Raw genomic sequence first — 18,713 nt, forward strand, 5'->3', positions numbered from 1 at the left:
CAAACACAGCCTCTGTATGGAGGTGAATTATTTTTAAAAGCTTCTTCACTATGGTTTTTCCAGTAGCTGTGTATGGATATGACAGCCGGACAATAAAAAAAGGCTGAGTGCCGAAGAATTGATGCTTTTGAACTGTAATGTTGGAGAAGACTCTTGAGAGTCCCTTGGACAGCAAGGAAATCAAACCAGTCCATCCTAAAGGAAATCAGTCCTGAATATTCATTGGAAGGAGTGATGCTGAAGCTGAAATTCCAATACTTTGGCTTCCTGACTCAAAGAGCCGACTCATTGGCAAATATTCTGATGCTGGGAAAGTTTGAAGGCAGGAGGTGAAGGAGATGACAGAGGATAAGATGGTTGGATGGCATCACCAACTCGTTGGACATGAGTTTGAGCACACACTGGGAGTTGGTGATGGACAGGGAAGCCTGGCATGCTGCAGTCCATGGGGTCGCAAAGAGTCAGACACAAGTGAGTCACTGAACTGAACTGATATATAAAATAGATAACTAATAAAAACCTACTGTATAGAGCAGGCAATTTTATTCAGTATTCTGAAATGACCTATATGGGGAAATAATCTAAAAAAAAGTTGATATATGTATAACTGATTCACTTTGCTGTACAGTAGAAACTAACACAACATTGTAAATGAATGATACTCCAATAAAAATTTTAAAAGGAAAAAAAAAAGCATCAGCAATAGGTCAATGACAAAAGAAATCATACTCTAAATTACAGAAGAGGAATTTTCCTTTAGTTATTCTGTCTATAGCTCATGACAATAAACTCTGTAAGAATTCTTCAAGGTTTTAGTCCCTAGGGTTAGGTAGTTAGATATAAAACAAATTAAAACACCATCATGAAGTATAATTTTTAAGTCTGCCTATTACTCAAAGACATGTTCATTCTGCAATTTCTTGACTGTTGCAAAAATAACAGATTATATTTCTTGCTATAATTATTAACTATATTTTGCAAGAATCATCAACTTTCTGATTAAAGGACTGGAAACATTTAAACAAAAATTTCAATTTTGATACAAAATGTGTATGCAGCATATTAGTGTTAGCAAGGAATCCATCATAGAAATACACCAAAGATATGTGGCATTTGGTGAGTTGATTTAACCTAGGATCATCCTTTCACTCTGATCTGAGGGATATGGAATCCAGAAGATTTTTGGCAGAGGAAACCTATATGAACTGAAAACAGCAATATACAGGCTAAATTCCACTTTTATTAGTCTCAGGACCATCGTGCCTGTGCAGTTATATGTTTAACCCCAGAGAAATTTACTATTATATTTTTCTTTATGTGTTAAAAATGTTTAATCTTTCCTAGGCCAATTCTGCTGTTATCATATGACTGCCATAACCCAATGAATGATTTGTTTAGTTTTCTTTTCTTTTTTTAATTTTCTTCTATGTAGCCTGTGTTCTCATATAATTATATTCTATTTTGGGGATATTTAGTACTCTAAGCATTATATTCATTCAGGAATCATTTATATATAATACTACTGTTGATATATACTATCCTTTCTTATTTTCCAGATAAAGAAACTAAAGTTCTAAAGGATAAAGCTAATTTCCCATAATCAAATTTACTCAAGTTGTCAAGCAAAGACTTCAGCCCGACACTTCAGAACATTCCTGCTTCACTAGCTTAGGTTGAGCAATCTTGAGATTCTTTCACTCCACCTTCTCATGTTTCATTGCTCAATTTTTAATTCTTTAATTTTATCTTTTAAATCAAGATCCATGGTTCTGAGTGAAGGAGATCAGAGCGCTGTGATCATGTTCATCCTCTTGGGCTTCTCAGAATACCCGCACCTCCTGGCACCCCTTTTCCTGGTGTTCTTGACCATTTACACAGTCACTCTGGTGGGGAACCTTGGCATAATAGTGATCATAAGGACAAGTCTCAAACTCCACACACCCATGTACTTTTTTCTTAGCCATCTATCCTTTTTGGATATTTGTTCTTCCAGTGTATTTACACCCAAACTCCTAGGTATCTTGGTAGTGGAAGACAGAATTTTCTCTTTCAAATGATGCATGGCACAGTTTTTCTTTGGCTGTGCATTTGTGATTATGGAGATGTCCATGCTAGCAGCGACAGCCTATGACCAGTTTGTGGCTGTTTGTAACCCCCTGCTCTACACAGTTGCTGTGTCTCCTAAGCTCTGCAGCCTCCTGGTCGCTGGGACTTACACGTGGGGTATAATGTGTTCCTTGACAATCACATGTTCTCTTTTGGAGCTGTCCTTCTGCAGTTCTATGTCATACATCACTTTGGCTGTGAGTATTCTGCCATCACCTCTGCTTCCTGTTCTGACACCCATTTCAGTCAACTGATGTGTTTCATTTCTACACTCAATGAGGTGTGTGTAGCCTCCTGATTATCTTCACCTCCTACGTTTTCACAGTTGTCACAATCATCAAGATGCCTTCAGCTGCTGGACTCCCCAAAGCCTTCTCCACCTGTGCCTCCCACCTGACCGCCATCACCATTTTCCATGGGACTGTCCTGTTCCTTTATTGTGTACCAAACTCCAAAAGCTCATGGCTCCTTGTCAAAGTAGCCACTGTGTTTTTTACTGTCATGATTCCTATGCTGAGCCCCCTTATCTATAGCCTTAGGAATAAAGGTGTGAAAGAGACAGTCAGGAGTTTGAGAACTATGAAACTGCTTTCTCCATCAATATAATTCAGAAGTCCAATAGGACTGAAAAACCACTTGAATTAAAGTCAAGATGTGTATAACTCAAATAAATATGTTTATGTTCATATTATGCCTAATAATTTTCTTACATATTTCTGATGCTAGTTTACCTTTATTTTAAGTAAATGTATAACTATGTTTCAAATAAATTGTATGTTGCATTTTACATTTTTTTAATGGTCAGGATGAGCTACAATTATTTCTGAGTTAATATAGAAATAATATATTATGGAAGTCAGAGTGACAAAAAGATATATATTGTTAGAGACTCACTCCTTATGCTATTGTTTATGTTGAGATTTGTAACACTGCTGCAAACACAGATGATGACTCTGTTTAGTGTCAGGGTTAAGGTTAGGGTTAGGGTTAAATTTGCACTCAGGTTCTCATAACTAACTCTTTTGATTCAGTTCTATAAAATGCAACTTTTAGTTTTTCTCAGAACTTTATTTTACTCCAGGTAAAATTAGGACTTTTGAGTTTGCATTATAAAAATATTACCTGATTTTAAGCAAGAAGATCCTGAAAATAGCTAGTCTCTGTATGCATCAGTAAGTTTTTGAATACCAGTATAATATAGTTCAATAAAAGGTGTTTAAGATAATACTGAATACTGAGAAAAAGTTAAATGTATTTCTAAGGCGATATAATGATTACCCAGTGATAAAGCCCAAGTTAAGAACTGCTCTTTTTTCTCTTCTTCTGACATATATACTCGTTCATGTCTCAGGTTTGCACTCATAACCCAAAGAAGAAATGCTTTTTATCAATAATGAAGTATGAAAAAATTATAATAGATTAACAGAGATGTTTTTGAATAACTGGACCTAATCATGAATCTACCTCATTCGGTTTAATAAATCTGTCTTATATTCCTTTGAAGTACCTGCCATTACCACATATTCTTTATGATAACTTTGAAGTAAATCTCACTATCCATTAGAGCAACTTCTGACATCTTTTCTTCCCTGTAAGTGGATCCTGTTTGTCCTTGACTGTTTCATTTTCATACAGACTTCAGTATTTATTTTGTTCATTCTTTTAAACCCTGAGACTCTTAGGGGCTCTAAAATTTACATCACCTGTTCTTTAGCTCTGTGTGTTAAAGCATGCTTGACTGTAGCCATGCCCTCTCTGCTTCTTCATCTATACTCCTTCATAATGATAAGATCATATTAGCTGTTTTTTATTTTACCATTGTTTTAATTTATTTATTTTTATTTTTGGCTGTGCTTCACAGCATGTGAGATCTTAGCTTCCCAACCAGGGATAAAGTCTGTGCTCCCTGCAGTGGAAGCAAAGGATCTTGACCCCTGGACCACCAGGGAAATCCCACCATTGTTTTTATTGATGTGACTTTGCCATTTGATTTATTTCTCTTTATCATTACTATGATTGATTCGGTTTCTGAGGGAAAAGAGAGACAACAAAGGCATGTTATATATTGAATTTGACATACTGAGTTAAAAATAATCCAAACTTTATCTCTTTCTTTACTGATTAGGGAGAAAAATGGGCATAGGTAAAATTCTACAGGCATGGCAGATAAGAATATATTGTGAAGAATCATTATTAAGAGATTATAAATCTTAGTGAAATAAACACCTTCCTTGAAAAAACATAGCATTCAATCTTATACAATAAAAATAGAAAATCTAGGTAAAGTCTTATCTATTAAAGTAATGAATGTCTGTGTGTGCTTGGACATGTCTGACTATTTGTGACCCCATGGACTTTAGCCTGCCAGGCTTCTCTGTCCATGGGATTTTCCTGGCAAGAATACTGGAGTGGGTGGCCATGCTCTTCTCCAAGAGATATCCCTGACCCACGATCGAACCCCCATCTCCTGTGTCTTCTGTATTGCAGGTGGATTCTTTACCACTGAGTAACTGGGGAAGCCCAAAGTAATGGAATTTGTTTTCAAAAACTTCCTAACAAAGAAATCCTATTCCCTGTTTATTATGTTGGTGAATTTCTCGAAACATTAAGAAATATTGTCAATCATGCACAAATCTTTCTAGAGAATAGATTGAGAGGATACTTAATAATGCATTATATTCACTGAGTTTTTAACAATCAATTCAAACAAAGCTATTATAAGAAATAAATTTATAGATCAATCTTTCTCATGAGGTTAGGTAATGAATATTCAAGACAGAATATTAACACACTGGGTTTTATTCCAGAAACTGAAAAGTGGTTTAACAGTCATGAATTAATAGCCACAAATCAAGATATTAAAGCAAAAGGAAAGATATATCATTCTTGCAATTTACAGTTCTAGAAAAATAATTTGGTTAAATACAAAACTCATTCCATTCTGAATGGATGACTTTTCTCAACTCACATTTAATAAAATTGTTATTAGCTATAAGAAACTTTAAGTAATCCTCATATTAACTACTGAAATTACTGTGATTAATTTTAAAATACTTTGGCTGTAATACTATGTATATATCTAAACCTGCATCTCCCCAAGAATGTACAAATCCAAAGGCAGTCCCCTAGAGTTTTAATTGAAAAGTTCATACTTCCTTGATGGCTGTGACAAATATTTCTAGTATCCATGTGTTGAATAGAAATTAACCTCTTCCTGATAAGAGTGTGGGCTTCTCTGGTGGCTCAAATGGTAAAGAATCCACCTGCAATGCAGGGGACCTGGGTTCAGTCCCTAGATTGGGAAGACTCCCTGGAGAAGGGAATGGTCAGCCATTACAGCAGTCTTGCCTGGAGAATTCCATGGACAGAGGAGCCTGGCAGACTACAGTCCATGGGGTCCCAAAGAATCAGGCATGGCTGAGTGATTAACACTTTCACTTTCTTGTTAGAGTATAGAATGTCAGAAATAGGCTATCATTGTGAAAAATACGGCCTGGTGACCATGAATACTAGAAATGGCTTGCCTTTGGTGTAATTAAGGTATTCAGGGATTACAGCTTAGCTATCAACAGTTTATTGATAATCCTTATGCTTGCAGGAGACCTGCATTCGATCCCCGGGCCAGGAAGATCCCCTGGAGAAGGAAATGGCAACCCACTTCAGTATTCTTGACTGGAGAATTCCATGGACAGAGGAGCCTGGTGGGCTACAGCCCATGGGGTCGCAAAGAGTTGGACATGACCGAGAAACTAACACACACACTTACATGCATGCATGAATAAGTCTTGCAAATTATACTTTAAAAAGTCATTTCTATTTGCTCACCATTAGAATACAATGATGCAATTGATATTTTTATATATATCATTTATGCACCACCACTGCATTCTGTTATTATTTTTTCATATTTTGGGTGCAGTTTCCTTAGAACTTTCTATATACAGAATCTAGCTGGCAAATAAAGACAGTTTTACTTTCTACTTTCCAGTAATTATAATTTTATTTCCTTATTCAGCAAAAATTTAAAATAAGCTGTTGAATAAAAGTGGTTGAGGACATTAGTTTTTTGGTTGTTTTTATACACAGGGTTAGGAGAAAATCAAGTTATTTTACTTTATGTGGGATTTCTTTTGTTTTCTGTTTTTACATTAAACATAATGCTAGCTAGAGGTACTTTTGTAGATGATCTTTATCAGATTGAAGGAATTTTCTTATATATCTTGTTTGCTGCTATACAGGTAATTATTTTGGTTCCTCCCCTCCCCCCCCCTTGAGTCATTATTTATTTTCCTATCATATACTGTGATATTTTATTTTCTAATATTTTATTCAGTATTTCTGTAATGAAGTACATTAGTTATCTTGATCTTTTTTCTTTATTTTTACAACATCTTTGTCTGGTTTTGTTGTTGATGGTTGTTAGTTAGTTACTAAGTCGTATCTCTTTTACAACCCCATGGATGGTAGCCTTTCAAGCTCCTCTATCCATGGGATTCACCAGGCAAGAATACTGGGGTGGATTGCCATTTCCTTCTCCAGGGGATCTTCCTGATACAGGAATAAAACATGTTTACTCTGCCTGTCAGATGGATTCTTTACCTCTGAACCACCAGGGAAACCCATGAAACACCAGAGATGTCCAAAAGCTCAGAAAATGATCAGAAATATGGGTGGTGGCTCCTCCTCACTGTAGGGGACACCCACACCCTTTCTTTCCTGGTGTCCCTCTCTGCCTTGCTTCAACCTTAACTAACAGTTTCTCTGCCTGCTCTCCCACTTGTTGTGCTATGTCTCTAAAAATAAACTCCGTACCATCATTTACAATTTTTGCCTCCTTGAGAAATGCATTTTTTTACTGGGGACAAAAAATATATATATATATATATATACTGATGGTTGCCAGTAACCCCGGAGAAGGCAATGGCACCCCACTCCAGTACTCTTGCCTGGAAAATACCATGGATGGAGGAGCCTGGTAGGCTGCAGTCCATGGGGTCGCACAGAGTCAGACACGACTGAAGTGACTTAGCAGCAGCAGCAGCAGCAGCCAGTGACCTGCATGTCAGCTATCAGTTTTTAAACTATAGAGTTATGATTCACACATTCTAAATTAATTAATCATTTTCAGGTTTTGCACTTTGTTCATTGAATTGTCTTTACCTCTTCAACCAAATCCTGAGCTCCCGAAGGTCAGGAAGCAGGCCAAAGAATTCTATCATTGTACTTGCACAGCGCTGGGTTCTAGATATTTGTAGCTGAAAATCAAATCCAGAAATCTTTGGTTTCTACCATAGAGGTCTCTTAGAACCTCTGTCAGAATCACCTGGGAAATCAGTTGAACTCACAGATAGTTGGCAGAGAAACCCAGCAATGTTCATTTTAAACAAGCCTCTTGGAATATTCTTATGTACATGGATGTTTGGGAATTAGTACGCTGTCACATACAAATAAACACAATTCTAAGTACATGTTTCACACAAGGTATAGGCAAAATAGTAACAGCATCAAGTTTAAATAACATTTCCAGTCTTATTTCCTCCTCTAGCACCTCCTCCCCTTCCTGTCTGAATCCTCCTCCTGGAGGATGATTCTAATCAAGTCCTTCCTTCAACCAAAACCTTCCCAATTGTGAGACTATAAAACCCATGACCATAAGCTTATGCTTTAAGAATCTTTATGGCCCAGTTGCAATCAAATGACATAACTTTTTAACTAAGAGCACAAATTCTGGGGCCAAACTGACTGAATTCAAATCCCAATGCCTCCAGTTTGAGTATGAGCTATATTAATGGGATGAATAAAAAGTTTGCATATATCTCTTATTGCTCTGTTTATTCAAATATCCATGCATGTTTTTTGGTGCTATTTGTTACTTAAATGCTTCACAGAATTTACCATTTAATAATATGGGCCTGGGGTTCTCCTTGTGGGAAGATTTTTAACTGAAAATTCAATTTCATAAGAAGATAGAGGCTATTCATATTTTGTATTTCATCTTTGGTAAGTTTATTTGTATGGTTCAAATTATTTTCTACATCAACTAAGTAGTCAAATTTTTTGGAAGAAAATTATACATAATACTCCCTAATTATTTTTTCTACATTGACAGCATATGTAATGAAGTCCAATTTTTTTTTCTTGAGTAGCAATTGTGTTATGATCTGTTATTTTTAATCAATTTATCTATCAGATGATTGATTTTATGTATCATTTTAAACATCAGAATTTTAGTTTTGCTCAATCCCTTATTTCTATTTCACTATTTTCTATTTTTGATCACCATTCTCATCTTTTCCTCCTTCTATTTATTGTGAGATTAAAAACTATGTTTGCTTTCTTATCTTCTTGTAATGGAATCACAAATCATCAAGATTCTTCTCTTAAGTAAAACATTCAGGCAAGTAGGTACTATTTTAAATAGAATGAGACATAATGGAAAGATTACAAAGATGTTGACCTCATGAGTGACAAGTAGAAGTCTAAACTAGTCCTTAAGATTCCCCACCATTTGGTGCACACATATCTTCAACTAGCCATTCAACTACACATTAATCTTGGAGCTGCTGGCAAATAATTTCAAATTATAACTAGTTTTAAATCAGTTGATCATGAGAAAAGAAGACTATCCTGATTGGTGAGTCTCATATAATCCGATGATTTGTTAAAAATGCTTGAATCCCTCTTTAAAGAGATGTATGAATTATAAGAGGGTGTTGAAAGAGAGATTTGAAGTGTGAGAGTGACTTGAGAGGAGAAAACAAAGCAGACACCTAGGAGTGGATTCTAGGAACTGTGAATAACCCCAAAACAGATATCAAGGAAACAAGACCTTATTCCTACAACTTCAAGGAACTGCATTATTCCAACAACATGAAATGAGCTTGGAAGAGAACCAGTTTCTAGATGAGAAACTTGATAACACTTTGATTTCAGCCTTGTGGTAACTTGAAAAGAGGGACCAGGTGTATTGTGCCTAACTTTGGGCATACAAAATTGTGAATTAATAAATGAGTATTTTTCAAGCCACTGAATCTGCAGCAGTTTATTATGATGAAATAGACCATTAATATACCACACAATTCAGCAAACCTATCAATTGCATTATTGAAAAATGTATATTCAACAAGTTTTAATAAAACAGGAAAACATTGAGATACAATAATAACTGAAAATGCCAGAATATCATATTTCTATTCAGTGTGATATTGAATATGTTTTTTACAAATATAGATGTTCAAATAAGAAAACTTAGAGGAAAGACTTGAAATAAACATAACACTATGCTTGGTCTATGGGAACAACACTATGCTTGGTCTATTGGACAGTAATTGTGATTTTCTCTTTCTGAATTTTGGAATTCACGTCTTCCATGATAAATATAAACAGGTTGATTGCTAGTGTTATTTTTCTAAGATGAGAAGATAAACATGCTCAAGCTTCCTATATGATTTAATGATTTAAAATAAATTATATTTGAAATAATAAAATACAGGAATACAGGATTTTCTTTAACTTGTCTTGTTTGTAGCTCATGGAAAACACCCCAATCAAAATTCTCTGGGGCGTGAATCCCCAGGTCACTCAGGTAGACATAAATATACAGCATGGTCCCTAAGTTTAGTTTGCAAGTATTGCTTACCCTTGAGAGTGTCTCTATTTTTTAATGAGAAAAAAATGTAATTTTCTTGATGACTTTACTGAAATATACTTTGGAAGAAGTTACAATACTCTTATTACAAGCTACCACAATTTTAATTAAATGTAAGTATTTTTTAAAATACTTTTCAAGATTCTTATTTAAATTAAAGAAGTCTTCAGTAAATCAGTCTATAAAGACTATATGGCTTCTGGTGAGTTGTGTGAGTGATTTACTTTAATTCTGATGTGGGAAACTCTGAAATTAACCATAATTTTGGCAGAGAAGTACCTATGCAACCCCAGTAGCAATGAAATGGTACTCATTTAATTTATTAAAGGGTAAGAATACAAGATATTGAACTTATTTCTTATATCTTTAATATTCATGGGATGCATTTAGTTTTGAACTTTGCTTATATAGCTGAATGATGTCCTTGGTGGACATTCAAGTAGTAGTATTTGTTTTCAATTAAAAATAATTAAAAAAATAGGGAAATATTAAAAAGAAATCTGTAAAACTGTAGAGGAATATGCCAGACTTTGCATTAATTTTTTTGAGTTTAAAATCATTCAGGTGAAAGCAAGTTGGAGCAGTACAGCAAATTTGAGTTCTGAATTAAACCCCAAAATAGTCTGAAATATGTTGCCTGGTATTTGATATTAAAAGGTAATTATGCTTTTATATACCAAAATGTGTGTATTTTGTGCACAAAAATAAAAATTCCTGTGTGAGTAAAATGAACAAAGTAGCTATCAAGCAGTCTAGGTAATGCAGTGATACTGTGCATGCTAAGTCGCTTCAGTCCTTTCTGACTCTTTATAAACCACCCTATGGACTATAGCCCGCCAGGCTCCTCTGTCCATGGGATTCTCCAAGCAAGAATACATATACTCCTCCAGGGGATTTTCCCAACCCAGGGATAGAACCCGTGTCTCTTATGTCTGCTGCATTGGTAGTTTAGTTCTTTTAGAGACCACAGAAATCCAGACAGAAGCATTCAGTTTGCAGGTAATTTGTATGGAGATGATTTTGAATATGGGTAAGCATTTGAGCATGATTTTAAACTAAAATTGAATGAAAATTAGTCCTGAAGGATGGCTGTAGGTAGGCTAAATAAAGATAGCTGCTGAGTAGATGGGTGGTAGCTAGCAATAAAGATGGGAGTGTATTTTGAAGAATATGTTCATTTTGCCCTAATTACATTTTTCACAGCCTTAACCTTGGATGGAAAAGAAATCATAGAGATACAGACAAGGACAGGGAAAAATGGACAAAACGAAGCTTATCCCTTGATGGCTTGAGACATTAATGGAAATGTGCAGAAATTAGAAATTAGAAAATAATTAAGTAAGAAAAAGATTTCCTCTGTGTATGCATTTTTTTCTACTTCTTAGTCACTATTTGCACCATTTCAGACTTTGTAAAATTATAGGTACTGCTACATTGTAGAATATTTTGAGGTCAAATATTTCAAATTAAAAGCAAACATGAAAAACAGCATTAGAAATACAAGAGAGGAAACTAAATTTGGTGGGGGCCATTTATTACATGTGAAATTAAAGTCTTAAATGTTTTAGAAAATAATTAAAGTTGAACTCCCCTGATAGCTCAGCTGGTAAAAAATCCGCCTGCAATGCATGGGACCCCAGTTCGATTTCTGGGTCGGGAAGATCTGCTGGAGAAGGGATAGGCTACCCACTCAAGTATTTCTGGTCTTCTCTTGTGACTCAGCTGGTAAAGAATCTGCCTGTAATGTGGAAGACCTGGGTCCAATCCCTGGGTTGGGAAGATCCCCTGGAGAAGGGAATGGCTACCCACTCCAGTATTCTAAACTAAATTTGGTGGGAGGCATTTATTACGTGTAAAATTAAAGTCTTAAATGTTTTAGAAAATAATTCACTAATTTAAGTTATATTTTATACATAACTGTGTAGTAAAAACAAATTCTTAGAATTATATTCTATAGGTAAGGTTTCAGAGAGCTTAACTTGTCAGAGACATATTAATAAGTGACTGCGGTTAAATTTGAAGGCAAGTTGACTTGATTAAACAGTCTAGATTGTTAACAAGACATCATTCATATTCTCTAGGAGATACAATATGTGACTTTTTACCAAGGTTTGGCCAGTTGGTGAAATCATTAAGGGAATGTAAACCTGAGGCTTCTCTGATGAGGTGGGTGCTGAATCTCTCAGTTGTGTGACTGGCGACTCCATGGCATATAGCCCTCCAGGCTCCTCTGTCATCAGATTTCACCAGCAAGGATACTGGAGTGGGTTGCCAGTTCTTTCTCCTGGGGATATTCCTGACCCAAGGATTGAACTCATGTCCCTTGCATCTCCTGCACTCTCAGGAGGATTCTTTACCACCGCACTACCTGGGAAGCCTCTCTCTGATTGGAGAGCACTAAGGAAAAGTGAGAGGAAAACAGAGGACATCTTGAACAGTTAGAATGGCCTGAACAAACATAAGAATTTGCAAGTGCAATCAACAAGTTCAATTAAATGAAGCTAAAGAAAGGAATTCTCCAAGTGGAGAAAAGGGAGACAGAGCTGAGAAGGTTGAGAAAATTCAAACAAGGACATATTCTGAGTCACCGTGACACTCATCTCTTCCCAGTCCATCCTCTCCTTGCCCCTCCATCAGAAGCTGACTTGCACTCTCCACACCTGTAGACACACAGTATACCATTTGGGCTCCAACTGTGTCTTATTCGTATTCCTGGGAAATCCCAGACTTCACCACTGCAGACCAGTCCCCTGTTCAGGCTGGGGGAAAAAAAATACCCTCTATTTCTGTCATGTCTGGTTGCTTAGGGTGAACTCTGGTTTTCTCTGGCAGAAACCATAGTGATGGATGAGAGAAATCAGAATCACCTTCATCCTCTCAGGCTTCTCAGAATACCCACAGCTCCAGGTGCCCCTATTCTTGGTCTTCTTCACTGTCTATACAGTCTCTGTGGTGGGGAACCTGGGTATGATTGTGACCATCAGAATCAATCCCAAACTTCACACCCCCATGTAATTCTTTCTCAGCCATCTCTCCTTTCTTGATTTTTGTTACTCTTCTATAACCACACCCAAACTCTTAGAGATCTTGGTTGTGGACACAAGGACTATCTCCTACATGGGTTGCATGCTGCAGTTCTTCTTTGATTGCACACTTGTAATTACGGAGATGTTCATGTTAGCAGTGATGGCCTATGACCAGTTTGTGGCTATTTGTAACCCCCTGCTCTACACAGTTGCTGTGTCTCCTAAGCTCTGCAGCCTGCTGGTCACTGGAACCTACACATAGGGTGGAACGTGGTCCTTGACAATCACATGTTCTCTTTTGGAGCTGTCCTTCTATGGTTCTAACATCATACATCACTTTGGCTGTGAGCATTCTGCAATCGTCTCTGCCTCTTGCTCTGACTCTTACTTCAGTCAGATGACATGTTTTATCATTTCTACTCTCAATGAGGTGTGTTGCCTCCTGATTATTCTCACCTCCTATGTTTTCATAATTGTCACATCATCAAGATGCCTTCAGCTGGTGGGCTCCAAAAAGCCTTCTCCACCTGTGCCTCCCACCTGACTGCCATCACCATTTTCCATGGGGTCATCCTTCTTCTCTACTGGGTACCCAACTCCAGAAGCTCATGGCTCTTCATCAAAGTAGTTGCTGTGCTTTTCACAGTAGTCATCCCCATGCTAAATCCCCTATCTACAGCCTTAGAAATAATGATGTGAAGGAGACCATCAGAAAATTAGTCAACACCAAAATCTTTTCTCACCTAATGTAATTTTGAACGAGAAGAGAGATAGAGGAGAGCACTTTCTTAAATGTACTTTATACAGTGTGTTGATGGTTATTACATTTTTCTTCAAATGTGTGCTTATTTGCTGATTAGTGTGATCTTTGAGACCCCTTCTCTGTCCATGGGGAATCTCCAGGGAAGAATACTGGAGTGGGAAGAGTGCCATGCTCTCTTCCAGGGGATCTTCCCAAGCCATGGATGGAACTCATGTCTCCTGAAGTGCGTGTTGATTCTTTAGTGACTGAGACACAATGGGATACAATCTCTTGTGTGTGTGTGTGTGTGTGTGTGTGTGTGTGTGTGTATAATATGAATACAATGTGATTTTTACACTGCAATGTGATTTTAAAATATCACCTTCAGTTTAAAAGAAAATAAGAAATAAAATTATGTTTATGTCTCACTTTTAGAGTGTTATAGGCTAAATAACGATCATCTAACACTGTCCATGGGCTTCCCTCGTGGCTCAGATGGTAAAGAATCCCCCTGCAGTATGGGAGACCTGGGTTCTTTCCCTGGGTAAGGAAGATCACCTAGAGGAGGGCATGACAACCCACTCCAGTATTCTTGCCTGAAAAATCCCCATGGACAGAGGAGCCTGGTGGGCTATAGTCCATGGGGTCACAAAGAGTCAGATAAGACTGAGCAACTAAGCACAGCACAGCAAAAGGCTGCCCACATCCTAAAATCCTCAGAAAGAATTCGCAAATGATTTCTGTTCCATGTCTTCTTTTTTTTTTTTTCCTCTTCCTTTCCTTTCTCTTTTTCTCACTCTCAAATTATGAAATGTGATAAATAGATAGACAGGTAATTCTGTGTAATCATCCTGTATGTTGCTTTCTCCAAGAAATTAAAGACATTATCAGCTCTTTACAGCATTTCTGTAAGCATTTTTCTAGTCACTGTGCCTCTCTGATGCCTCTAGGAGCAAACTTCATTGCTGTGTTCAAAACTTTTTCTTCTAAACAGAGAATAGGTTATGAGAGTTGAAAGTTAACTTTGTCGCTTTTGAAATTTGTATCATTAAAATTTTGGAGTATATTCCCTTACAGCATTTTTTTTTCAAAAGAATTTTTAAGTGATTGACTGTAACAGTAGTTCCATTTTTGTTGCTGAAGGATGTTCCACAAAATAAATATATTGATATGATAATATGTTTATTCATACTACTACTACAAATGGAATTTGGCTATTTACTCTTCTTTATTGAAGTATTATTTATTTACAGTGTTATAATAATTTTATATGCACAATATAGTGATTCATTATGTTTTTAGACTATACACTATTAAAACTTAGTGGCTCAGTGGGTAAAGAACCTGCCTGTAATGCAGGTGATGCCAGAGATATGGGTTTGATTCCCGGGTGGGGAAGATCCCCTGGAGGAGGGCATGGCAACCCAATCTCATGAGCAGAGGAGCTTGGTGGGCTACAGTCCATGGGGTCACAAAGAGTTGGACACAACTGAAGTGACTGAGCACAGCACAGCACACAAAGGATAATAGCTAGAACTTATGGCACTAGACAGTGATATCCTTGTTGCTTATCTATTTTATACAGAGTATTTTGTAGACTTTATACTCCTAAATTGCCCCTCCTCCTTTCCTTATAAAGTCTGCAAATAACAATTTTTGGAGAGAATTAGAATAAAAAGAAACCTTGTGCATTGTGGGTGAGAATGTAAATTGGTAGAACCAATTGCATACTGTATGGAAAACAGTATGGAGTTTTGCACACACATGCACACAAACACACACACACAAGCTAAAAATAGAACTACCATATGAGCCAGCAATTTCACTCCTGGTTATTTCACCTTTTTTGTCTTTAATGTAAATGCTGCATGAACATTCTTACACAAGTATGTGCTGCATTGCACATGAGCACTCACTGGGTGAGGTATGCCCTATCTCTGAATGTTCTGGATCAAAGGCGCTTGTTTCTGATCTTTTGCTAGGTGCCATCAAATAATTTTCCAAAATAGATGTATTAGTTTAAATTCCAACTATATTGCATGTGGATTCTAATTATTGTCCATTCTTGCCAACATTTAATACTGTCATAACAGACATTTTAATATTTTCAGGTTGGTGGGTGAGTAGGGGTACTTCATTTTGGTTATGAATTCAATTCCACTTTACTAATGTGGTTGAATTCTTATAATTTAGTTATTAGTTATTTGACTAATTATATAATTTTTAATTTAAAAAATAAATTGCAAAGATTTTTCAGAGTTTTCTTCACACCTCACTGTACATTGTTAGTAGGAATGCAAAATGTTGAAGCTGATGTGGAAAATGGTATAGAGGTTCTTTATTAAGTTGAAAGCACATTGAATTGTACATGATCCAGAAATCTTGCTTATGGGTATTATCCTACAAATTTGAGGTCAAGCTTTCAAAAATATGTTAGTGTTCCCACACTCACTGTAGAACGACTCACAATAGCCAGGGAGTGGAAACAACTGAAATATCTATGGACAGATAGTTGGATAAAAGGATGCTGTGCATATGTGAACAGTGGAATACAACCTGACCTTTAAAAAGAAGAAAATTGTGTAATATGTGACTACATGGATGAAACTTGAGGATATTATGCTAAATGAAAATGTCAGTCATAGAAAGACAAATACTGCAGGATTCCACTTATGTGATATATCAGAATCAAGGACTGGAATGGTAGCTACCAGAAGCTAGTGAAGAGGGAAGCAGGAATTTACAAATCAATGGTCAAGAAGTTTCAGTTTAGCAAGACACACACAGCTGTACTGTACAAAATTATATGTGTAGTCAACAGTACTGTATTGTACACTTAAAAATATCTTAAGAGGGTAGATCTCATATTGCGTTTTTACCACAGTAAAATAAAATTTAAGAGAGAATTAATGGTACATTATGATGACTAAAATTTAAATTTTATTTGGATTCTATCCAGTTTGTTTTTTCCCATTAATACATTCTTTTCTTTCTGAGATATAATCCGGGTACCACATTGGATTAGTTTTCACATCTTCGCAGTATCCTCTGGTCTGAAACAGTGTTTCACTCCTTTCTTGTTTTTTCTTGACTTTGACAATTCTAAGGAATATTGGTGAGGTATCCTGAAAAATGTTTCCGGATATGGGTTTACCTAATGATTCTCTCACATTAAACTGGGATTGTAGATTTTCGGTATGGTTTTATCACAGAAGTGAAGCTTTTCTCACGACATCGTCTCAGGGTGAATGATATCCACATTACATCACTGGAGAAGACCATCTTTATCTTTTGCCTAAGGCAGAGCTGGCCAAGTTTCTCTACTCCAAACTTGAATGCTGGATTTGAAATGCAGTTAATAACAATTATTTCTATATTTTTTTCCATATTCCAAAGTCTATATTTCATGTTTATTCAATGAATACCTATTATTTTAAAAGTTCAATATCAAACAAGTAATTAATGGGATAAATGTGGTTATGTAATTATCTTTAATGATGTAGAAGAAAATGCATCTACTAAAATGACACAAGAGACAGTGTTTCACATAATTAAATGGTTTGTGGTCCACTGAGTAATACTCCAATTACAATTCTGTGTACTTCATATATTCATGATCATGGGGGGAAATATAAGACCCAGGGTTTGGCAGAATTTAGACTGTGAATTCAGCTTTAAAATTTTTCTTTGTATTTTTTGATATTTCTAATGTCCCTGGAAATAAAATACCATTTTACTTGCATGCTTATTGAAATATACTATCATTTTTGCAAGCCTAAAGTCTTTTAATATCTTAAAGAATGTTTGAATACTGAGAAGAAATATACTGAAGGTTCATTAATCCTAAAAAGAAATTCTCAGTAAATTAATCAAGAACATCTGGTTTCAGGTCAGTTCATGTTTCTTTCTGTATCTTGCAAATTAAGTGGAAAAGATGGAGCTACCACTTGTATAGATTATTCCACAAACTATAGATGATCCCTTTCTATGATCAGAAACATTTTAATTTGCACTAATATGGCATGAAGTGGTTTTCACAATTAAGATTTGTATTACTGAAATTGGCAGCAATGAGCAATAGGGAAATTGAAAAAATACAGAGAATTCTGTAATTCCATAAACCTAGTTCCAATTTACAGAGAAGGCAATGGCACCCCACTCCAGTACTCTTGCCTGGAAAATCCCATGGATGGAGAAGCCTGGTAGGCTGCGGTCTATGGGGTTGCACAGAGTCAGAGACGACTGAAGCGACTTGGCAGCAGCAGCAGTTTCAATTTGAATATAAACCTACCATTAATCCACTGATTTTGTCCAAAATCATTTGAAATTGCTAACGTTGAACACCAAATCAATTTTCGGTCTCTTTTGTTATTGATATGAGTATTGCATCAATAAACTAAAACAGTGGTTCCAGTCTTCCTAGTATACCAGGATGTTGGTAATATTTTCAAATGTTGAAGGAAAGCCATTTGTTAAAATAGCCTGAATAATAATGGATATTTACAATGTATCTGCCCAGTCCCTCCTGCTATTGGAAAAAATATTCTGATGGCATATTATTTACATCTAGGGTTGTTTGTTGTAGATATCAAGTAGGCCTTCATGGAGCTGAGCCTGACACTTGATCTGGACAAAACTAAAATGAAGCAGACCATCCATCTAATTTTACTAAAGTTTTATGTCTGTATCTAGGGGCTACTCATTTTAAGGCATTGAAGCTCTTGCTTCCCCATCGTCTCCAAGTTTGCCTCATCATAACAGAGGTTTACTCATTGGTAGAAAAAATTTGTAATTTTCGCTGTATCTTGAATGCATTTTGTATAAAATTATTGTTGGTAAATATAATAATTAATTATATATAACTATATATATTTTACCCACTCCAGTGTTCTTGCCTGGAGAATCCCATGGACGGAGAAGCCTGGTAGGCTGCAATCCATGGGGTCGCACAGAGTCGGACACGACTGAAGCGACTTGGCAGCAGCATATATAATTTATAAATATAAATTATATCATTTTGTTTCTCATAACATTATATATAACTTATATTATATATTTAATTATATATTGGTGGCTGAAACAGTAAAGAATCTGTCTTCAATAAACCTGGGTTTGATCTCTGTGTTGGGAAGATCCCCTGGAGAAGGCAATGGCAATCCACTCCAGTATTCTTACCTGGAGAATCACATGG

General features: G+C 36.2%; 2 pseudogenes; both read left to right on the forward strand.

Moving 5' to 3' along the window:
• The first annotated feature begins 1,763 nt into the window (after positions 1 to 1,763).
• Positions 1,764 to 2,881, forward strand: LOC129657137 (olfactory receptor 1165-like; annotated as a pseudogene).
• A 7,887-nt stretch (positions 2,882 to 10,768) lies between these two features.
• On the forward strand, positions 10,769 to 13,532 carry LOC129657138 (olfactory receptor 1165-like; annotated as a pseudogene).
• The last annotated feature ends 5,181 nt before the right edge of the window (positions 13,533 to 18,713 follow it).

This window comes from Bubalus kerabau, chromosome 7 (assembly GCF_029407905.1).
Source record: "Bubalus kerabau isolate K-KA32 ecotype Philippines breed swamp buffalo chromosome 7, PCC_UOA_SB_1v2, whole genome shotgun sequence".
Taxonomy (NCBI): Eukaryota; Metazoa; Chordata; class Mammalia; order Artiodactyla; family Bovidae; genus Bubalus; species Bubalus kerabau.